This window comes from Megascapheus bottae, chromosome 3, assembly GCF_031878675.1.
Source record: "Megascapheus bottae isolate mThoBot1 chromosome 3, mThoBot2.hap1, whole genome shotgun sequence".
NCBI classification, from domain to species: Eukaryota; Metazoa; Chordata; class Mammalia; order Rodentia; family Geomyidae; genus Megascapheus; species Megascapheus bottae.
This window is the reverse complement of record NC_143511.1, coordinates 70,784,771-70,794,748: the sequence shown is the minus strand read 5'-3', so window position 1 is coordinate 70,794,748 and position 9,978 is coordinate 70,784,771.

Below are 9,978 nucleotides of genomic sequence, written 5' to 3'. Positions count from 1 at the left end.
TGAGCTCAAGCCCAGGACTGGCAGAAAAAAAAAAAAAAGCCAAGGTCCTGAGTTCAAGCCCTGGTATGGGGTATACACACACACATACACACACATAAGAAAACTTTGATTATCAAAGAACATTATCAAAAAAGTGAAGACAGCCTATAAAACAGTAGAAAGTATATCAAAATCACCATCGAGGTTTGATAATCTGAATTTAAGAAATCTCTGAAGTTCAGCAATCCGAATTAAGACAAGCTCAATTAAATTTAAAAAAAAAAAAGCTTGAATAGACATGACCTCAAAGATCTATAGATGTCTAGTAAGCACACTTAGAGATGCTCAATATCAGTATTCACACACATGCAGATCCCAGCTATAATGAGATACCACTGCATACCTACTAGAATGACCGTGATAATAATAATTTTAAAAAGGAAAATAGCTAGTTTTACCAAGCATGTGAGAAAATAGGGGAACACTTAACATCGCTGATGGAGGTTTAAGATGGTGCCACTTCTGTTGAAGAGTTGGGTGGTTCTTTCAAATGGAAGTAAACAGAGTTGCCACATGACCCAGCAGGTCCATCAGTTTCTACTTGAACAGTTGAGTACACGGACAAGAACTCACTCCCGTACATCAGTGTTCATTGTCTTGCTCTTCACCACAACCCACAGGCCCAAATAGCTGCATGTGTGTAGACAGGTATATAATTGAAGTAATGCGGATATGAGAAAGGAATAAAGTTCAGAGACACACAGTTCTGCCAGGCAAAATTAAATGAGACACAAATGGACTGGTTTAATTTTAAGATTTCACTTATCTAGAAGATCCAACATAGGCAAACCCATAGGTTGGGCAGAGGGTGGCTGGGGAATTATTGCTTAATGAGTACAGAGTTTCTGTTTGGGGTGATGAAAGCTTTCTGGAACTAAATAGTGAGGGTGGTTACACAACATTGTGTGTGAACATAATACCCCTGAATTATACCCTTAAAATGGGCAGTTTTCTGTTGTATGTATTTTGAAATGCACAGTTTCAAAGAATCAGAGTCGGTATGTGTGAGCAAAGTCTTGCTTTGTCTTGTGGAGGTTTGTGTGGGGGAAGAGGGGGTCTTATGTCCCACAGAAACTTAGGGGCATAGGAGGTGCTCTCCTGCCCCATTCCTATATGACAGGCAGGTAGGCTGGCAGGCACAGACTACTTAAGAGTCTTGGCAGGTTCTCAGAAGATACTTTTCTGACTCTTTTAATTTCAACCTTTCCAGTGTGAGAGACTGTTCTGCCTGGTCAAGAAGACCCAAGACAGCAAATTTGGTGATTTTCTTTTTCTTTCTCAAATCACCAATTACCTGCTTCTCAGGTTTGCTAATTTTGTCTGGGCTATGGTTTAGCCCCTTCGGTCAGCTCACTCCCACTTGCGTCTGATGTTTTTACCCTCTCCAAAGGACTTCTCTGGGGCCCTACAGGGCTGGTGTTTTTGTTTGTGTCTGTCCCAGGTCATGTGTGACTTTTTCCTTCTCTAGGCTTATTGTTGGTTCTCTTGAAATCTGAGCTCTACAAATGAAGAGTCATATAAATGCTTAGCCATGGAGAGGTACACCCACGTAGTGGAATGTTGTAAAACTGTAACACAAAGGGCCAGCAATGTGTTTGAAGAACCTGGGCAAAGGCTGTATCATAAGCATGCGAAAGAGTAGAATTGCATGATGATTCAGAGATTACTACTTTCTAAAATAAAATATACCCCAAAGAAGACTACAAAAGTTTGTTCTTCACCTGAAGGTGCAAATCTTAGCTCCACACCCCTTTCCTTTCTAGCTCTAGATCTGCTGAGCTGCTTTCTCCTTCCCCTCCAGGGCCAGATACCACCAGGTGCTCAGAGCCATCTTGCCTACAGCCATCCAGGTAGATTCTGCCCTGCATTGCCCAATCGTCCCCCACAGTGGCCTAGACAAGTGAGACTGGGTTGGATCCTCTTGGAGACTGAGCTAAACCTAGACTGGCCCTCTGATTACCTGTTACCTCCACCTCGTCTTTACCAGATACCTGGCTTATAGCTGTTAGGTACAAGTACTCCAAAAAACGAGTTCGTAAGGATTTAATGGAGCTCATGTTTATTAGATGGCAGGAGGTGGGTGGAATCCTAGCAGTCAGTCTTGGGACCCCTGGTAGCAGCCTTGGGCAGATGGGAGATTGTCTGGGACCCGGAGGCCTTGCATCTGAATCTCCCTGGAAAAGAGCCAGTGGTAACAGGATAGGAGAGACCCAAGGTCAGATTCAGGGCCTGGCCTCAGGAAACAGAGTGGCTCACTCTTGCACTCAGGCTGTTGAACATTAACTCGGGGATGGCTGCCAGCCAGGCCGGTAGGGCTTTAGCTATCCTATGACTACATTGTAGTCCCTGCCCTTAATGAAAGTGAGGACTCATTTATTACTTCTCCTCAGTCCTGAAATATTTTTAAAGTTCTAAAATCACCAAGCCTGCCCTTCATAATCAAAGCGGTCCTTTGAATGTTTTGTTTCTTTAACATGATTTTTTTCCTGAAACACCTGTTAAACCATTTAGATCACTTTACAGTAAAGGGCGTATGGTAATAAATAGCCACATCACTACTCAAGTTTCTAGTGTTGCAGAATTAATTAAGGGGAAAAGAAGGTTTTCTGGACCATTTCCTTCCTAAGAGGAAATCTACCTCCTTGTCAGCCGCAGGGATGGTTTATAAAGATTATCTCAAAGGGTAAGAATATACCTGTAGTCAGTAAATTACAGAGACAGTAGTGATTAAGTGCGCAGGCCCTTTCCACCCCCAGTGAATCACCTGTAATTCACCTTCCTCGCAGTTGTGTGGGTCATGAGACTCTGTGCCAGGAGGTGCAGAGCCAAGGGGAGGGCTGTCTTCACAGCAGAGTCTGTGCCCTGGCCTGGCTGTGGGAGTCTAATCTACAAGATTGCAGAGCAGGAACTGCAGAGCTGCCTGCCAGGCTGTGGAAACATCTGGAAAATGGACAGCCTGCAGGACCCATGTTGTTCCTGAGACAGAAGCTCCAGAATAGGTGGGAGATTCTTAGGTGTGAGGGACTTAGGAGCAGTATGGGTGGACATGTTGTGTCCAATAAACCAGGCCCAGGTGTGAGGGAATCAGGAGTGTGCTGATTGTCCAGCATCATGGTAGCTTGCTCTGGCAGAGCAGAGACTAGAACCCAGAGCCCTGGCAGGATGTTCTTAAGTCACTTAGTATTCCTTGAAATCAAGGAATGGGTTATGCTTCTTTCCATTGTCCCAGCCCCCAAAATGGGAATGTTTTTAGATATACCAGCAGCAGCAGCAGGAATATTGTTTAGTTTAAGCATTTACTTTTATTGTTTTTGTGGTAATTAAACATTCATTTTGTGTATTTTGTATTATATAATGCATATATACATTATATGCATTATAGGTAGGCTTGTGGGAGTGGAGTTTACTGGTCCTGGGGCTTAAACTTAAGGCTAGTGCAATACCACTTGAGCTGCAGCCACTTTCAGCTTTTTCTGAGTAGTTTTTTTTGTTGTTGTTGTTTTTTGGTGGGTCATGAGGCTTGAACTCAGCCTGGGCACTGTCCCTGAGCTCTTTAGCTCAAGGCTACCTTCATACCCCTGGGCCTGGGTGTTGTCTCTGAGCTCTTCAGCTCAAGGCTACTGACCTTCCCTGACCTACCCTGGAGCCAAGCCCCACTTCCTATTTTCTAGAGGTTAATTTTGTGCTGGGGCTGACTTTGAACCTTGATCCTCAGAGCTCAGCCTCCTTAGTAGCTAGGATTACAGGTGTGAGCCACCGCGCCCGGCTTATTCTGAGTAATTGATGGGAGATGAGTCTCACAGGCTTTCCTGCCCAGGCTAGTTTTGAACCATAATCCTCACATCTCAGCCTCCTGAGTATCTAGGATTCAGGTGTGAGCCATCAACACCCCCTCTGTATTATATATTTTTAAGGCATAGAATATGACATTTCGATAAACACACAATGCTGTTATTCTGTACAGTGGCACATTTTTTGATGAAAAAGAGTTTCTTACTAATTTTCTGCCTTGTTTTATCTAGTCACAAAGCTCTGGAAATCTGATTAGGCTGCATAAAAGTACATTTTTTTCCCCTTCTGGTTTTCTAGAGGCGCTGGCAGTCAGCGTGGTTACTGTGCCCAGTATAACCATTTGAAATGGTCTGTCCAGAAGCCTTCCAGGCAGAGGACTTTAAAGCTGGAAGAGCCTCAGAGAGTGCTGGCTGGGAAACCCTGCTGAGGAAAGGGGACTTGTGACTTCCCAAGGTGATCAGTGACAAATGCTAGGATGTTCTGGAGTGGGGGGTGGGGGGTATGGAAGAGACAAGGTAGGAGTGCGAGGATTTTTGTACATGTGTTTCCTTGAAATAAAACTATGGCTAGGACTACTGGCAGTGCCTATTGGGTTTCTCTGGCCCATCTGCTGGCTTCAGCTCCCTTGGCCTGGGCCTAGGCTGGCGGATTGGGCTGCTTGTGAGATCCTAGTCTCTTGGCTGGGATGCATTGCGATTAGCACATCTCCAACCCTTCAAAGTGACTTTAGCTGTTTTCTTTTCTGAAGGCTTCTTACTGCTTTTGGCTGTAAAGGGGGGAGTGGGGGCTGGAGCCTAAGACAGAAATATCAGAGACTGACACCCAAAAGGGTGTGTCTGCCTGAGAGCAAATATTAGCACAGTATTTTTATAAAGTTTATGCAACTTGATTCATGTCCCGTAGAGTAAATTTATTCCATCCTGTTTTCCAGTCTGTAGGGAGCCTGATGGAACTGTTTGGAGGGAAAAATGGAAAGAGGAGCTTAATTTTAGGTAGGAAGTACTAAACTTTGAACATATTCTGTTTTTGTTTTGTTCATGTTCTTTTATCTCCTAGTTCATGGTCTAATGGGACATTTGAATTTGTGGTTGTTGTTTTTTTAATCTCAAGAATAAAGAATTCATTTATAATTACTTCTCAAAATCTATATAAGGAAAGTTAATTTTGAACCATGGTATGGTGAGGAATGCCTTAGGCTCACAGATACACCCTCGGCTCTTTGGAAACAGGATAGAATCTAGGCCCTGGGAATCCCAAAGTTCTACCCTGCCCTTTCTAGTGTCAGCCTGCCCTGTAGCCTTCTCTAGCCTAGAGAAGTAGCCCTAGAAGTAGCCCTGCAGTAGCTCTGCTTGGCTACTTCTAGTGACAGGGAACTCCCTACTTCCTATCATTGTGCATCCTGGGTCCGGAGTTTGGGAGAAAAGCCACTTCATTCATCTTCTACCTGATAAACTTGAGGCTAGAAAAGAAAAACAGTCTGAAGACAGTAGCTAATTTGCACAAGCTAGGAAAGGCCGTTCTTTTTTATTCTTAAGGAAACTGAATCTCAGAGCTGGTCTGCAAGCTTGCGCTCTGTGTGTGTGTGTGTGTGTGTGTGTGTGTGTGTGTGTGTGTGTCTGTCTGTCTGTCTGTCTGTCTGGCTCTGGCTCTGTCTGTCTTTGTCTCTCTGGCTCTCTTCTCTCCACTCTGAAGCGGTGATACTGGGATTCAGCCCACCCCGCCTGTCTCGGAAGCCAGTAGCTTTCCCAGATCCTCAGACCTAGCCCTCCTTCCTCTTCCTCCCATGTGGCTGTTAGCCCCCCCCCCCCCATTCTTGTTTCTCCTGTGTGGTACTCCCCCAGACTTCTCTAAGTCTTCCTGAAGAGCTAAATCTTCCCCTCTCTGAGATTTTTCGAGGATTGCAGCGATTCTGAGACACTCCTACTCAGCCTCTCTCCCCCGGGGGTTTCCTAAAGTTGAAGTGCACATCTGCTCCTGACCTTTGGCTCTTGAAGTTTGTGCTGTCTGGAATTTTCCTTCCTCCCACTCCCAGATTCTGTTCCTTGCCTGTCCAACAAAATTCCTAAGAATTCATTTCCCACCTCATCCACTGGGAAGGACCCAGACCCTGGACACACCACTTGTCCCCTGGGCTCTGTTTCCTCACCTCTCCCTTCTTTCCCCAACCCCCCACTCCCATGCACTTCCTGGCCTGGCCAGGTGCTGAGTAAATGAATATTGAGCGAGTAAATGGCCCGGAACTCCTTTGGCAAGGTAGTAACAAAGGAGGCCAAGAGTGATTATAAACGAGATCTACAAGTCCCAGAGCGCCTCGAGGCTGAGGCCCGAATTTGGCCCTTGGGGAGTGGACGGTGGCAGTTGGAGGTCCTGCAGAATGAGAATGAGAAGGAAGTGGTCTCAGCCCTCCGCCTGTGAACTGGTGTTCGTTCCTTCTGTTCCACTCAGGAAGTGGTGAGTTTACTGACCCTCATAAGGTGACACAGACCTGGGAAAGTTCAGCTATCACTGTTCAGGGACTACATGGGTGAAACCAAAGCACAGTCTTGGTCATTTGTCTCTAAAGGCATCCTTGTGTCTTCGGAGCAGGGGTGGAGGCCTGTGACATATGATGGTGGGTGGTGTGGTGTGACGTGGCATGATGTGACACCATAGTAACACTTTTCTGCACATTAAATTCTAAAACTCTCATAACAGTCTCATAAAACAGCAAGGCAGGGGAGGGCTCGCCTCTCCAGGGAGGGAAGACCTGGAAGTGGGTTTCTGCCCGGCTTCCTCAGGGGAGCATTTAGAATTAGTGGCTTTTTCTCTGTGAGGTGCCTCAAGAACAAGCCTTTTTTGTTGGTGGTGGTGGTCATGGGCCTGAATTCTGGACCCGGAAACTGTCTGTCCCTGAGCTCCTTCATTAAAGGCCACAGCTCCATTTCTGGGTGGGTTTTTTTTTGGGGGGGGGGAGGTATTGGTGGTTAATTGGATCTAAGAGTCTCAGGGGACTTTCCTGCCCAAGGCTGCCTTCCAAATACAACTCTCAGACCTCAGCCTCCCTGAGTATCTAGGTTTACAGGTGAGAGCCACTAGCACCAGCTAGAATAAGTCTTTTCAGGTACGAGCCCAAGGGTTTCCTTGAGATGGGCTCAGCTGTGTGTCCGCAGCTGAGGAGCCAGGCTTGCGTTGGAGGAGGTGGCTTTCTCTTTACCTTTGACTCAAACCCTGCAGGGGCACCCAGACCACTCCTTGTTATCTTCCCACTGTCAAGTCTTAACTTAAAAATATATGTAGGTTTTGCGAGTGTGATGGTGATCAGCCTTTAAATAAAACTTTACAAATAAACCAAGATTCCATAATAAGAGAACCATTTGACATTTTGAATGTTGTACAAGTAAAAGGACACTAATGAAGGTGTGAGTTTGACACCCAGGGGCTTCCTGTGGTGATTCACTCCCTGAACAAATTGTAAAATCTCAGAGACAAATGATTGCACCCTAAGACTGAAGGATTAAAGTTGACAATTGCAAGATAGTGTGAGGAGTAAGATGTACTGTTTTAAGTGAGTTGTGGTAAAGATCTGGGAATCTGAGTGGTTAAGTCTTCCAGACATGTACCTTTAATAAATAAAATGTATTGAAAACTTTCATAAAGGAACACATAAGGTTTTATTTATTTGTTTGTTGCTGTATAAGGCTTGAATTTAGGGCCTGAGCACTGTCCTTAAATTTTTTTTTGTTGTTGTTGAACCACAGCTTCACATCTGGCTTTTTGGTGGTTAATTGGAGATCAGAAAATTCCACTTTTTAAGAAATATAACCAGAAAATGGGAGATGTTTAAAATGCCTAAGTAGATCCAAAAAACTTTTACTAAAGCCAGAGTAAAAATATCATTCAAAAATTAATTTTGTGGTGGAGCAAGGTGGTACACCCTGTCCTGTTGACTCGTGAAGAGGCATGGCGAGGAGGAGCTTGAGTTGGGGAGTGGCTGTCCCAAAAAAACAGAAATAAAAGTCTGGAGGCATGACTTAAGCAATAGAATGCATGGCTGAACACAGTTTAATCCCCAGTTCTACATACACACACACACAAATCAAGTTTTTGAAACATAAGCTTGGGATAATTATTAGTTTGTTGGCTTTAGTATTAAATGAACAATATATGTTTAATACTGCTAGTGAATAGGTATTTCTGATTTAGCAGCTACTCCATAGTGACTTTTTTGACATTGAAAGTTAACTTTAAAAGTTTAGTATATTTATCTTTGTGAGGAAATTTTAAAAGCCAAGAAACGGAGGGAAGACAGGATATAACACTGATCAATTTACAAAAGGTATGGAGTATTGGTTCGTTTTTGGTTTTTGTCAGCTGTAGGGATAGACAGCTCTTGGCTGGAGTTTTGAGAATAAAGATAAGTGTTATGTACCATGTGGTCCGTAATTTTGTTATAATTCACAATTTATTAAGTGAAATAGTGGATTTTGAAGTGTTTTCCTAGATGTATGTGTATTTTGCAAATACAAACTAAAAGCACTAATTTTTTAATTAGTAGGGCTGTATTTCATTAAAAACACTTGCCAGGCCTGATTAAATCACAGAGGTTAAGCCAGGTAGGGCTGGTGGGAGGCTGAGACCTGAGGATCTCAGAAGCCAGGCTGAGCATTTGGAGACTCTTATCTTTAACTGTCCAAAAGCTGGAAGTGCAACTGTGTCTCCAGTGGTAGAGTGCTAGCCTTGAGCACAAAAGCTCAGGGACAAGAACCAGGCTAGGAGTTCAAGCAGCCAGGGCCAGCACCAGAAGAAACGGACAAACAAGAAACCCACCAATGGTATGCTGTGTTACAAGTACTGTGGCTGGCAGTCTTATAACCTTGGCATCTTCAGTTGTTCAGAATTGGTATCTGAGTGGTGGCCTGGTTATGTAATAGCAACAACGCATAGAACTCTTTTTGTACTTCCTTCTCTATTTTGACTACAGTGCTAATCCCAGCACTGACACAGAGACTGGGAAATCTGTTACTCCATCAGCACTGATTTAGGAAGTATAGATTCCGTGCTGAATGATAGGACAGCTGCTCAGCCATGTGATGCTATGTTGCTCTTGGAAGGAACAGTGCTATAGGCCAGAACATTGACTGTGACTCAGCCAAGATCCTGGCTATAAGCACAAGCACAGATGGTCAAAACCAGAAGAAAGTGGAGATTGTCTAGTTGAGGGTGATCCTGAGTGTGACATCATAGCATGTTCAGTGGCATCTTCTACATGATGGTAAAATAAGTCACCAGCCTGGTTTGCCTCCTGGATGGAAAGAGGAAATAAAAGACCATCGGAACAGTGTGCAGATTTTTAATGTGGACTGTATATAATTAGGCAAGTGTTTTATCAATGTTTAATTTCTTCTGTGCTATAGTTGTATTGTGGTAATGAAATGTTCTTGTTTGTGGAAGACACATGCTAAAATATCTAGAGGCAAAGAAATGTTTGTTATATGCATAACAAATGGTTCAGAGAAAACCATGGACTCTGTGCACCTCCGGATATGTGTGTGTGTGTGTGTGTGTGCGTGTGTGTGTGTGTGTGTGTGTGTGTATACAGTGTATACAGGGGAAAGAGGAAGATAGAAAATGTATGTGTTAAATATTAACAAGACTTCATTTTTCTAACAACTTTTCTATAATATATATGAACATGTAAACATACATATACACACATCTACATATCAATGTGTTTGTTTACGAATAATCTGGGCCCTTAATGAACCCAAACCCCTATGGATGGTGCCTAAGAAACTACATTTTACATCTTATCTGATAAGTTCCACACGAATCAGTTTTACTGTAGTCACTGGTTTAAAGTCTCATTTTGACCACTTTTTTTTTTTTTTTTTTTGCCAGTCCTGGGCTTGAGCTCGGGGCTTGAGCACTGTCCTTGGACTTTCTCAAGGCTAGAACTCTACCACTTGAGCCTCAGCACCACTTCCGGCTTTTTGCTATGTATGTGGGGTACCGAGGAATTGAACCCGGGTCTTCGTGCCTGCTAGGCAAGCACTCTACCACTAGGCCAAACTCCCGGCCCCTTGACCACTTTTTATGAAGTAACTTAATCTTTAGACACGTTGTTACAGGCTGAGTTCATCTGTCTCAGTACTTAATAAATGATAAATT